The sequence below is a fragment of the Pistacia vera genome, unplaced genomic scaffold (genome assembly GCF_008641045.1).
Source record: "Pistacia vera cultivar Batoury unplaced genomic scaffold, PisVer_v2 Contig288, whole genome shotgun sequence".
In the NCBI taxonomy this organism is placed as follows: Eukaryota; Viridiplantae; Streptophyta; class Magnoliopsida; order Sapindales; family Anacardiaceae; genus Pistacia; species Pistacia vera.
In genome coordinates this window covers 182,028-196,200 of record NW_022196099.1, presented here as the reverse complement: position 1 = coordinate 196,200, position 14,173 = coordinate 182,028, and the positions used below count along the sequence as shown (strand labels likewise).

The following is a 14,173-nucleotide window of genomic DNA, read 5'->3' as shown; positions in this document are numbered from 1 at the left end:
AGAAAAATTCTCTTACCGTATGTTATAAGTCTTTCTTTTTATTATTCGTACATTAAATTTTAAAATTATATATTTTAAATGGTTGAATTTCATTCAAAATAGAAAGACGTGAATATTAGACTAGTGCATAGAATACGATTTTTTTCCCACCTTCTCTCTCAAAATTTCTCTCTTTCATGCACTCTTTTCATTATTTTCACGTCATATCTATGAAAATTTAAAATTTGTGCAATTATTATGTTGTATGTCTTTCTAATTTGAATAAATTTCAACCATAAAAAAAAAAAAAAAATTAATAGCTAAATTTAAAGTTACTATAGTAAAAATTATTAAGACCCCTTTATTAACTTAGTACTCCTTTCACTTTAAAAAAGAATGTCGGAAAAATTAATTAAAATATCATTTCAAGTTTGAAATGAATTAAATAACTATGAAGTTTGAAACTTTTTATTAAATGACTATTCGCTTAAGCGATATAAGCTTATCGCTTAAGTGATATAGACTTATCTCTTAAATGATATGTGTTAAATTACTTAAGCGATAAAGTTCATGGCTATTTAATTCCGCGATATATAAGAGAAAAATTTATAAGAAATAAATTATATATAGAGAATTGTCAAGTTAAACAATATTAGGTAGAGTAAACGATGTGTTCCCACCCAAAGATTAGCGAAAATCCAAGTTCGCACCCCTGATTTCATTTAATCCATATTCTCACCTTTAAATTAATACCGTGAATGATTTTTGGATTCTAACACAATATGGAAAGTGTTATTACCAAGCTACCCTTACAAAAGTTAGTAAATTATTTTTTAACCCCAAATAGATTTGGATTTTTCTAGCAGCCGCAAGGGAAAGGAAAATAGGGAGAAAAGACTCAGATTCGGTCAAAATGGACATAGGCAAGGCTAGGAGATGGATGGGTTTTGTCGGGGATGAGTGGGGGAAGGTAATGATGGTGACGGTGATGTCAAACGGCATCAGAATCTAGCTAGATCTAGATTTTTCCGACAATCACGAGGAAAGGGAAAATTGCAGATAAAAGGCTTAGATCCGGCCAAAATGGAGGCGAACGAGGTTGGGAGATGGATAGCTTTTGTCAGGGATGAGTGGGGGAGGCTAGTGGTGGTGGTGGTGGTGGTGGTGATGTCAAATGGCATCGAAATCAGACTAGATCTGGGTTTTTCGACAACTACGAGAAAGGGAAAATCGCGGATAAAAGGCTTAGATCTAGCCAAAATGGAGGCGGACGAGGCTGGGGGATGGATGGATTATGTTAGTGAGTGGGGGAAGCTAGTGGTGGTGGCGGTGCTATCAAACGACGCCAAAATCCGGCTAGATCTAGATTTTTCCGGTAGCCAAAAGGAAGGGGGAAATAGTGAAGAAAAAGCTTAGATCCGACCAAAATGGAGGCGGACGAGGCTGGGGGATGGATGGATTTTATCAGGGATGAGTGGGAGAAGCTAGTAGTGGTTGCGTGATGTCCAACAGGGACGAAATTCGGCCAAATCTAATTTTTGCGGCTGTCGTGAGGGAGAGGAGTGATGAGGGGTGCTTGTGAAAGAAATTTGAGATGTAAAGGGTTATGTTGAAATTTTTATTTGAGATTTAATGCAGTTCAAATTACCATTTTACCCTTTAAACGTTAAATTAAATGATTTTCTATTAATTTAAGGGTGGAAATTGGAATAAATGAAACTAGGGGTGGGAACTCAAATTGCGCTAATCTTTGGGTGGGAACATGTTTTCTCTATTAGGTATTATTTTATTTTAGATCTTTGTGGTATGATTTAATAAAATGATTAATTGGAAAATTATGTAAACTTGTACACATAAAATACAGTTTTTTATTTTTTTTATTTTCGACAAGCAGATAAATATAGTTTATTATTTGATATCTAAAAGCACTTGTTTTCAAGTCATTTATTGATGAAAAGCACTTTCTTACACACTAAATAATTACTTACCATTTTTAGGTTTTTACTATGTAACATAAAGAATAGTAATAATGTAATAAAATTAAAATTTGTTACATATTATCATCTATAGACAGATATTAACATCATAAATAGAGATTAATTGGACATTAATTGTGCATATACCGTATAACCTCTATAAATTAATACTCGATAGATTAATAACGTCTATTACAGTCCCGAATTGGGCTAGTAGGTTAAATTAATAATTTGGATAAATTAATAAAATAATACTTTTATGGAAAACCTTACATAACTTTGTGGTCCCATTCATATCATAAATAAATAATTTGTTAATTGACTATGATATTTTATTAAAATATGACTTTATTATTACTTGTTTTTTCTTGAAATTTAAATCTTGTTAAATCTCATCTCTAATTTTTCTCATTGCATCTAGAAGTTCTAGGGTTAAATTCTCGAATTAGAATAAAAATTATAAAGTATTGTTGATGCTTCGAATGCTTCCTTGCGCGCGCGCGTAACAGACTCCAAAGCTATTGTATCATCCTCAGCTTTGTCTGAATTAGGATTTTCAGTGATGTTAGCAATGATTTCTTCTAAAGTTGAAACTTGTGAACTTGCATCATTTTCACTAGGGTAATCCAAGAGGTAATTTGTATCCATTCTATCAGGATAACCTAAATCTTTGATTATTGTCTCAAGTTCATGAATGCCTTCTAAGGATTCATTTAAGTTCTCTGAGGCTATTTCTTCCACAGAACGAATTTTGCAATGTCGAAAACAATTTGCTATTGTCTTTGCCTGAACATGCATTGTCCAAGCTAAGACTGCAAGATTGATTGCAGCCAAAACATTTATTTTTTTCTGGATTTGTTTCCTCCAGTTCATAGCCCTCCAAAATTCTATGGTAAAATTGTCTACGATAATGCATCTTGAAAGCTCTTATTATCCCCCACATCACATGGTTGGATTTTTGATGTCATGTTGGGTGGCAGAAAAAAAAAAAAAATAGCTCAACATTTTGTAATCTTTCAATATTTTTTGGATGGGGTGGACAATTATCTATCACCAAGAGAATTTTTCTCCTACATATTTTTTTGACAAACCACCGAACATGTTCCTCAAAGAGCACCCCAATCATCCACAATCTTTTGTTGGCACGGTATTGACAATTCAAGTTGTTCATGTTTACATTCTTGAAGCAACGTGGGTTTGCATACTTTCCGATGATCCATAGAGGAATTTTTTCTGAGCTGTCCTCATTACAACAAACAACAATAGTAAGCCTTTCTTTGTCTTGTTTTTTTCCTTCAAGTTGTTNAAATGGTGGTGCATGTGATCCTTAGACTTGAGATCACCAGAGCGCCTTGTGCACCGATTGGTGCAGTTTGACACTAGCCTAACACAATTCTATTCAGAACTGTCAATACGGTGGTGATTGGCTGCATCGAGGAGTGTATCAAGACTATGGTGGATAGACAGAGGATTCATCACTCCCGGGTACAGGAGAAGTTATCTCACGGCGTAATTCAGTATATGGCAATGACACTAAAACAGTGGCCACAGTGGGATTGAGTTGTTGCTCTATCCAGATTATAATACAAGTCATTAGTCCAGAAACTGAATACATAATATCGAGAGTAACCGAAGGTTGACCCTATTTCTATGCCTTCGTCTCGTCGAGATAACGTATGATGAAAGGATCGAATTGTGTAGTAACCATATCATTGACAGGTAGCTACTTTGCTGAATCTGAATTGGCATGCTGTCGTAGGCACCTAGAATTAAAACCTAAAAACACATGTAGTAGTGTGAGTCAGGATCATTCCCACGGAGAGTGTCTAGTCGAATTTAATGTTACGTGAACCAGTGGGAAGGGGGGGGGGGGGTTTGAGTTAAACAGAAACAAACAATTTCAGGAAAACAACAATTCAAATTAATCAATCAATCAAAATAATAAACCTTGGTCTAAGTCAAATCCACCATCAGAATATTACAACTGATCATTGATGCACCGTTGGAACTATTGTCCTATCTCTCCTTAGTTGTAATTAATTAGGAAACAAGCGATCTAATTAATCTTACTACTAAACAACCCTAGACAAGTGCTAAAGATTTAATCTAGTGGCAGTCTTAAGACCTAGAGAGATCGATGAAGCTAAACAACACAAACACAAGTGGTTGTATTGTAACGCCCCACTTGAGGTACATAGTTAAGATTTGCTGTATTTCTTAAATGTTCATTGATTCAGCTTCAATTGAGTTTGTATGTTGTCATGGTTGGTTGGTTGGCCTTTAATTGAAATGGTATGTTGAGTTGGTTGAGTGTTTGCCTTGAAATTGGTTGAGACTTGAAGAATCTTGGAATTACAATCTTCGCTGGGGCGAAGAATAGTCTTCGCCGCGGCGACATTGGCTTTTGTGTTTGACGGTGTCGATTCTGGAATGTTTCACTGGGGCGATGGAAATTTCTTCGCCGTGGCGAAGGGATAGCAGAAAAGTTTAATTAAGTTTCTAGAGAATTCTCTATAGGGGTAAAATGACCATTCTACCCCTAATTAGCAGGAAAAGTGGGGAGTGAAATGTAAGAAAATTTTATGGAGAATGTGTTGGAGTTAGGGGAGTAATTGTAAGGAATTAAAGGATAAGAATGGAATTTCCAAGAAATAGCAAAGGCAAAATGGGAATACTTGTATGTAAATTGAGTTAACAAGGGATTAAGTGTAGTAAACCCTTCATTTCACCCATTTCCACCACCATTCTCATTCTCTATTTTCTTTCAATCCTCCACTCAATCTTCCAAGATTTCTACGGAGTTTTAGGGAACTTTTAGGTAGTTTTTAGTAGAGATTTCATCTAAAGCCTCCTAAGGTAAGGATTCTTGCTTTAGATGTAAATTTGCTTATAGTTGTGTTGAAATCTTATATTGTTATTATTATTGTTTAAAGTTGTAGAGAGAAGCTAGGCTGCAAAAAGGGAAGGAGAAGTATTAGAGAAGCCACTTATTCACAAGGTAAGTAAATCCAACCCAAGTTGAGATTTAAGAATTGCTTTGAGTAGAGATTTATGTATGAATGTGTATGTATTATGTTTGTTGAGATGAGATGAGATGAGATTATTAGTTGTTGATGAGTATTGAATATAACGGAAGATGAGAAGTGTTGAGATTTTATGATGTTGAGTTGAGTTTTGATTGAAGTTGAAGGAAATTTTGAGCAAACCCTATAGGAGTGTTTTTCTTTGATAGGAGTTTAGAGTGTATGAGGGAGTTTTTCTCCCATTTTGGATGATTAAAGAGAAGAGAAAAGTTATTGTTAAAATAGAGTTTTGTATGCACATGAGTTGTTTGATGAAATGCTCAAGAGAAGCATGAGTAAGAGTAGAAAGCCTTAATTTTTGCTACATGGCATAATTGCATTTCATAAGTGCATTAGTGAGCATGAGTCATCCATATGCATTAATTAGGCATTAGAGAAAGAGAGTAGAGAAAGAGTAGAGAACTTTGAGTGTGAACTTTATTAAGAGAAAAGAGAGAAAAAGAGAATATAGTAGGTTGTGCGATGGGGAACCCGTGAGTAATGGGTAGAGTATTCCCGCATGTACGCCGCATTAAGAGAGCGGCATGAGTATGAGAGAGAGAAGTGGTGTAGCCCGTGAGAGTGCATGCAGATGAGGGCTATACCCGAGAGAGAGATTATATACTCACATGGCCAAGGGTTCCAAATCCATGCATAACCGAGTCTGATCGGCTAGAACGAGTAGAAGTCACGGAGAGCGGGAGCGAGTCCCGGCCGTGCCTCCGATAAGATGAGGCCATAACTTACAAAAGAGAGTTAGGAGAAAAGAGTTATGAGAAAGAGTGTAACACCCCACTTGAGGTATGTAGTTAAGATTTGATGAATGGCTTGAATGTTTATTGATTTACCCTCATTTGAGTTTGTATGTTGTTAATTGTTTGGTTTGGTTAGTGGTTGCCCTGAAAATTATAAAGACTTGGCAAAATCTTGATGTTACAGTTTTCGCCGGGGTGAAGAAGAAGCTTCGCCGTGGCGAAGAGGTGCTACAACCCACGGTGTAGTTGCTGTAAGTTTTCGTCGAGGCGAAGAAATAGCTTCGCTGCGGCGAAGACTCGGCTAAAAATTTCCTTGAGTTTTTAGAGAATTCTTCCTTTGTGGCACAATGACCATTCTACCCCTAATTAGCAGGAAAAGTGGGGATTAAAATGCAAGGAAATTACATGGAAAATACTTTATTTGGGGGTGCATTTGCAAAGAATTAAAGGACAAAGATGGAATTCATTAGAAAGAGTAAGGGTAAGATGGGAAAAAGGGGAGAGAAATATGAGATATTAAGGGTTTAGCTTTAGAAACCTTTTCATTCCTTTCCTTCCACCACCTCTTTCATCCTTAAATGCTCTCAATTTTCATTCAATTTTCCAAGGATTTTTGCAGGGTTTTTGACTACAAGTTGATTCTAAGCACTTAAAGGTAAGAATCCTTACTCTAGATGTGATTTTTATTGGTGTAAGAGTAGGATCCTTATTGAGTTTGTGTTTAAGGTTAAAGAGAAAGTATCAAGTCATCAAGAGTAGAAAGCTTAAGTGGATTCTATTTGTGTATAAGGTAAGTAAATTCACCTAAGTTGTGATTTGCATGATTGAATGATGTGTAGAGATTTATATATGATTAATGCTTGGATTTTTATGTTTGAAATGTATTGATGGATTTATGAATGAGTTTATTGTTGATTTATGGAGAGAATTCCACCATGAGAATGGTGGATTGTGTTGATAAAAGTTGGTAGAAGTATGGGTAGAATTGAAAGAATTTTGAGAGGAATATTTGAAGTGTGTTTTCTTTGCAGGATGTGTGATGAGTTAAAGGAGTTGAACTCCAATTTTGGATGGTTAAGAAAGAAGTAGAATTATAGTTAGAGTAGAGTTTATGTATGCACACATATTGTTTGAGAAAATGCCTAAGAGAAGCATGAGTAGAAATAAAGAACCTTACTTTATGCAACATAGCATATTTGCATCTCATGAATGCATATAAGAAAGATTTTAGACATGAGCCATCCATATGCATATGTTTATTTGAATAATCGCCAAAGAAAGAAATATGAGAAATGAGAAAGAAATATTCTAAGACTAGAGATAAAGAAAAGAACCAATTCTCTTAGAATAAGAGAAAGAAAGAGTTAGCACTAGAGAAGTGCTAAAGAAGAGAGAAGAGAATATGTTGTGTGATGGGGAGCCCGTGAGTGTAGAATTTAACCGCATGTAACCGCCATGAGAGAGCGGTCTCCGCCATGAGAGAGTGGAATGAGAATGAGAAAAAGAATTCGTATAGCCGTGAGAATACATGCGGATGAGGGCTGTACATGAGAGAGAGTACACTCACATGACTAAGGGTTCCGAATCCATGCATCAACCAAGACCGATCGGCAAAGAATAAGAAAGAATAAGAAAACATGAGAAAAGAATAGAAAGAAAAGAAAAGAAAGAAAATGCATTGTTATACTTTAATGCATGTGCATCTCATCCATGCATGTTATTATGATATTCTCCTTGGGTGATGAGAATAGAAAGAAAGAAAAGAATTGAAGAGTAATACACGGGGACTATGAAGTAGAGGATTTGCTTATTGAGTATCTTTGTGCTCACTTCGTTATTTTTTTATGTTTTTACAGGACATAGGTGAGGACGTGGTCGGATGGACGTCGGAAAGCGGGGAGACTTGGCTGCATTGTCCACTGTTTTGAGAGTCTTTTTGTACAAATGATATTGTACTATGTAAAGAATGTATATATTAACTAAAGAAAAAATTTTGGCCCAACTATTTTGATACGTATGCTTGTTCTTTTATTAATATATTTTATGTATATGATAGTAGAAAGTAGTTGTTACATTTTTGGTATCAGAGCCGTGATTTTGGGATGAGACAGTGTGTCATTCTCGCCACTACGACATGCCTTAGCCGACCACTATAAGTTAAATTCTTTTCTTACTAGCGAGTTATTGAAGTTGATGTGAGACTGGTTGTTTTGAAGATGAGACGTAGTAATAGAAGGAAGGGTAAGGGTGTGATGAATGAGGGAGAATCCTCTAACCCACCAGAACAAACTCCCCCTACCCTTGATGAGACAAGGATTCGAAACATTGTACAACAGGTGTTAGCGGAGAGTCAGGGGAGAGTTGTACCGGAGAGAACCAAGACCCCTGTTAGAGTATTGCCCACAAGACAAGAGCGAGAAGGGCCGGTACTTCAGACAATACAAAGTCGAGTTAAGCCGATTCAGGGGCTCGCAAGTTAGCATCGTCTGCCAGAGTTTAGGGGTATTAGGGACCTATTAGAAGCAGAAGAGTGGTTTAAGTCTGTTGAGCGGATGGTAGCCCTGTTTCCCATGAATGATAAAGAGAGGATCAGCTATGCTAGTTTTTTATTTCAGGGAGATGCCCGAATTTGGTGGGAGTTAATGGAAGAGACTCATGACACGGCAACTATGACTTGGGGAGACTTTAGAAGAGTGTTTGAGGCCGAGTATCAAATGGTTGACCGGGTTCATGAGAAGATACAAGAGTTTATTAATCTGAAGCAAGGGATGAGTACAGTGAAAGAGTATTCAGTTAGATTCAACTCCCTTGCAAGGTTTGCACCCGGGATAGTGAGTACTCCCGAGTTGAGAAGAGAGAAATTTGTTCTCGGGTTAAGGTCAGAAATAGCCCGTGATGTTATGATCGGAGCAGAGCCCTCTCGTACCTATACTGAAGCATTAGAGCGGGCTTTGAGAGCAGAGATTTATGTGAACAAGATGAGTTCAAAAGGGCCATCCATGATAATTCAGAATGAACCGTCCCTTGCTCCACAGAAAGAAAGAGTTGAGGTTGTGAGAGGTAGAGACGTGAGAAATAAAAAGAGATTCCAGCCAAAGAAGAATAGGGGCGATTGAAATAAAAAGAGATTCCAGCCAAAGAAGAATAGGGGCGATTGGCAGAGTAAGCGGCCTAGAACAGCTGGAGTCACTCTGTGCCCTAAATGTGGGAAGAATCATTTGGGGGAGTGTCTTAAAGAGTTCGGTCCAAATGTTTGCTATAGGTGTCGCTAGCCAGGGCACCTAATGAGAGATTGTAAAGCTCCTCCTCCACCAGCAGCACAGACTTCTAGAGGTACGAATGCCAGGGTGTTCACCGTGGCACAGAGTGAAGTAGAGGCCAGCCCATCAGTTGTAACTGATCAGTTATTCTTTCATGCAGTTCCTCTTTATGCTTTAATTGATTCTGGAGCCATGCATTCTTTTTTATCTCATGGGATGATAGAAAGATTAGGTCTGAAATCTGTTGTGGTAGACCAACCCATTAGGATAGAGTTACCTGATGGGGTTAGTGTTTTGACCCGTGAGATGCTTCCAGGAGAGTCCGTAGTGATTCATGGGAGAGAGCTGTTAGTTGATTTAATAGTGTTTGGTATGCCTGATTTTGATGTGATTTTGGGTATGGATTTCCTAGGGAAGTATGGAGTAGAAATTGACTATCGGAAGAAGAAAACAAGATTTAATCTTGATAGTGGAGATAAGTTTAGCTTCGGAGAGGGCCATCAGTTGAGTATGTTGATCAGTAGCTTGAAAGCTAGAAAGATGCTGAGAAAGGGGTGTTTAGGATATATTGCACATGTAGTGCAGAGTGGTGATGTTCCTCAGTCAGAAATTCAGAGAGTGCCTGTAGTTCGAGAATTTCTGGATATGTTTCCGGAAGAGTTACCGGGTTTACTTCTAGAGAGAGAGGTTGAGTTCAGTATTGAACTAGCACCAGGGATAGCACCAATATCGAAAGCCCCTTATCGAATGGCCCCAGCCGAGCTTCAGGAATTGAAGAAGCAACTCCAAGAGCTTTTAGATAAAGGTTTTATCCGACCAAGTCATTCTCCCTGGGGAGCTCCAATTCTTTTTGTGAAGAAGAAAGATGGATCTTTACGGATGTGTATAGATTATAGAGAGTTGAATAAGGTGATAGTGAAAAATAAGTACCCACTACCTAGGATAGATGATTTGTTTGATCAATTGAAGGGAGCAGTAGTGTTCTCGAAAATTGATTTGAGTTCGGGGTACCATCAAGTGAGAGTAGTTGAGCAAGATATAGCTAAGACCGCTTTTCATACAAGGTATGGGCAATATGAATTTGTAGTGATGCCTTTTGGGTTAACGAATGCCCCAGCGGTTTTTATGGACTTGATGAACCGGGTATTTCACAATTGGTTGGATCAATTCATCGTGGTTTTCATTGATGATATCCTGGTTTACTCTAAGTCGAGAGAAGAGCATGAGGAGCATTTAAGAATGGTGTTACAACGCTTGAGAGAAAAGAAGTTGTACGTTAAGTTTTCCAAGTGTGAATTCTGGTTGGATCAAGTGTTATTTCTGGGCCATACTGTTTCTAGCGAAAAGATTTCAATGGATCCTAGTAAAGTGAAGGCAATCCTTGAGTGGCAAAGGCCGAAAACAGTAAAAGAAGTGAGAAGCTTCTTGGGACTATGATAATCCGTAAATTATACAGTTTTTATTAGATCTTTTTGTCGGATTTCAGGTACTTTCTGGTGCATTTTGACCTGAATTGGTTCTTAATTCGTTACTTTTCGTATTTCAGGTTAAAATGGACATCTTGAGCAAATAAGCACAAAATTGGATATTTTTGACTAAGAAATTAGCGGATTTCAGAAGATAGGGGAGTACCGGAGTAGGATTAAGCACGATGAAGCTTGTTTCCAAGGAAGAGCATTGAGAATCGAGGAATTAAGCGAAGAAGCAAGCGGAGTGGTAGTTCTGTAATTTCAGAACTCAGGAAAAAGCTTCGCCCCGGCGAAAGAAATGTCTTCGCCGCAGCGAAGTAGGCCAGGGACGAACTTATCTGATTCATTCTTCACCGTGGAGAAGAATTCTTCTTCACCGTGGTGAAGAATTCTTCTTCGCCGTGGTGACAGTCAATTTATTCAGTTTTGTTAAACACACAGTTTCGTGTTGTGCGTGTTTTGGCTAGGTTTTTGGACTAAGTATAAAAGAAAAACTTAACCTTTTGCCAANGCATTATTTTAGTGCTCACCCCGTTGTTTTTCCCATGTTTTGCAGGACCTAGGTGAGGACACTGTCGGATGGATGTCGGCGTGCGAGGAGGAGTGGCTACACTGTCCCTGATGTTTTGATAACTTTTGTATATGTTATGCATTTTGTGTAAAAATGTACAAATTTGTAAAGAGTATGTATATATGTTTAATAAAAGAAAAATTTGGGCCCAATTTCTTTATGTTATTTTATATGTATTTCATTGTAATCTTTTGAGTATTAGTGGCTATTACAGACTCAAGCTCCTATATAAAATTATAAACAAAGGTCAAGCCTCTCATTATGCATTCAAAAATCAGTCATAGCTTTAGCTCCTAAGTTCTTGCTCCCAAGAATCTGAGTTTTCCCTGTTGTAAAGCTTAGTTCTGACTAACTTTACCACCTTTGGCCAGTGCAAAGCCGTGCTCTAGTTACTTTGTGTTAGTCTAGCCTTAGCCACATTATTGTAAACCCTTTCCCACTCTTAACCCTTACTAAAATACCTTCAATTGTGCTGACTTGAGCTAGAGCCGATGGTGGGCCAAAAAAAAGCACAACACGGCACGACACGAAAATATGTCGGTTGTGTCGTGGGGCTTAAAAAAGGCACGTCGGCCAGCACAGCACGACATAAAAAAAATAAAAAATAAAAAATTAGAAAATATTGGGAAAAAATGCCTATATTGTTTGCTTTAGTTACTATAATGGATTCTAGGGAAAAATTATTAGGAGTAAATAATATGATAGAAGAAATTTCAACAAATCTAAAAACCCCAATAAAAATTTCATTAGAAGATATTAGAACTTTATTACTTCAAATGTATTCACATTATGAATTCAAATGTGGAAACACGACAAATATACAACCACCATCCGTGTCAAGTTCCTCCAGAGGTAAAGAACAACGTATTTGGTCTATCATCACTAAAGGTAAACAATCGGTAGGTGCAAGCTCTTTACATAGTGAAATTACAAATTATTTAAGCATGGGTCATTTGGCTGAAATTATGATTCAAAGTGATTAATTTGATATTCTTCGATGGTGGAAAGCACATCAAAAGACTTATCCTGTATTTTCCACCATCGCACATGATTTGCTAATGGCTCTAGTTCTACTTTAGCATCAGAATCGGTTTTTAGTGCAAGTAGGCATATATTGGACAAGAGAATATCAAGTTTACATCTAAGTGTTATTGAAGCCCTTATGTGTATGAAAGATTGGGTGGCGGCAATTTCAAGCTTCAAAATTGTGTTGTTAAAGATATATTTGAAGATTTTAAGAATTCGAAAATTAATGAAAATAAAGATGTATAATAATTCTTAATCCTAATTTCTAAGTTTGCATTTGTAATTTATAATTATAACTTATAAGTAATAAAAAGTGTTGAAATTCAATAAATATTTCAATGTCTCATTATTTTATTATATTTCATAGTGATTATATATATTTTTAATTAATATAAATACAAAATGTCACTAAATATAACATATAAAATATTTTTATAATAATTATTAATAATAAATCAAAATTAATAATTTATAAATATTAAAATTAAATATTTTTACAAAGAACATGGGTTGGCCCATGGCATGGCCCAAGGCATGACACGATTTATAGCGGGCCGTGCTGTGGGTCTTCGAATTTGGTGGGTCTATGAGAAAAGTCTAGAAAGAGCAAAGCTAGAGCGAAAAATGAAAGAGAGAAACTGTTTTGTTCTATTGATCTTTGTTAACAAACTTTACAGCAATCTGAGTTTATATACTAGCTCAAAGACATGAGCTGAACTCAGTCAACTGATATAACAAATTTAACTCAGTTCAGAACTACGTCGTTTGTACAAGAGCAGTCTACTCCTCCTAGCTTTCATTTATAACATTTTAACCCATTGATCTTTGCATGGTCAACATTCCCTCTCAAAGTGAACTACCATGCACCTCCTGGAACCTTATTCCTTAATCTTAACATGATCAACATTCCCCCTCAAAATGGACTGTTGTGCGTCTTCTGGATGTGCATCTTCTATCAGTACTTTGCTTTGCATTCTGACACTTTTCAGGTAGGAACAACTGAAAAGAAAATCATTTTCTTCAAATAAAAGATAATGCATTTAGCAGGAGGATCACAGCTTCATCACTATTTCATTTTCTCTATAACACATGATTGCCATCAATAATCATCACTACATTTTCTCTAAAACACATCATTGCCATCAGCAAACATCACCACATTTTCTCTGTATCATTACCATCAGCAATTATCACCACATTTTCTCCATAGCACACCATCCCCACATTTTTCTCCATAACACACCATTACAGCATCAATCACCACATTGACATTATATCACCATCAGTCAAATATATATGAAAGAAAAAAAGAAAGATCTGGCAGTAGTGTGCTATAATAGCAATTTCACACACCTGCCACAATGCCATATACCTGCCTGTATCCAACTATAAACACAACATTTCAACATCAACATGTTAATTTCGACTAATCATCAAGACCAGATAACTCATTTCAGCATGTGTGTTATGGTACCAACTCACTATTGCGGAGAAAAGACAACATTGAGTTTCTTTCGTAGTTCAGCAAATTGGGCTATGGAAAGGGGTTTTGTAAGGCAGTCAGCAATTTGAAGTTTGGAGGGAACATATTGAATCACCATTTTCTTGGCCAATACTTATTCCCTTATGTAATGAGCATCAATCTCTATGTGTTTAGTTCGAGCATGAAACACAGGATTAGCAGCCAATGCCCCTGCACTAACATTATCACACCATATAACAGGGGTATTCTGAAGAACAACACCTAATTCAGAGAACATACTCTATAGCCAAGCCACCTCTGTAGCTGTGTGGGCTAGGGCTCTATATTCTGCTTCAGTTGAAGAAAGTGCCAATACCTTTTGTTTTCGAGAACTCCATTGGATTAGATTAGATCCCAAGTAGATACAGTAACCACTTGTTGACCGTTTATCTTCCAGACTGCTTCCCCAATCGGCATCTACATAACATTCAATTTGTAGGAAGCTAGCTGGTTTGAACTGAATACCATAATCTAAGGTGCCTTTGATGTACCGAAGCACTCTTTTGCATGCTTGCCATTGAAGCTTTGTAGGAGTTTGTAAAAACTGACTCAG

At 36.9% G+C, this 14,173-nt stretch overlaps 1 pseudogene; it reads right to left on the bottom strand.

Moving 5' to 3' along the window:
• Positions 1-2,277: 2,277 nt before the first annotated feature.
• LOC116134413 lies at positions 2,278-13,334 on the bottom strand (annotated as a pseudogene).
• Positions 13,335-14,173: the final 839 nt, after the last annotated feature.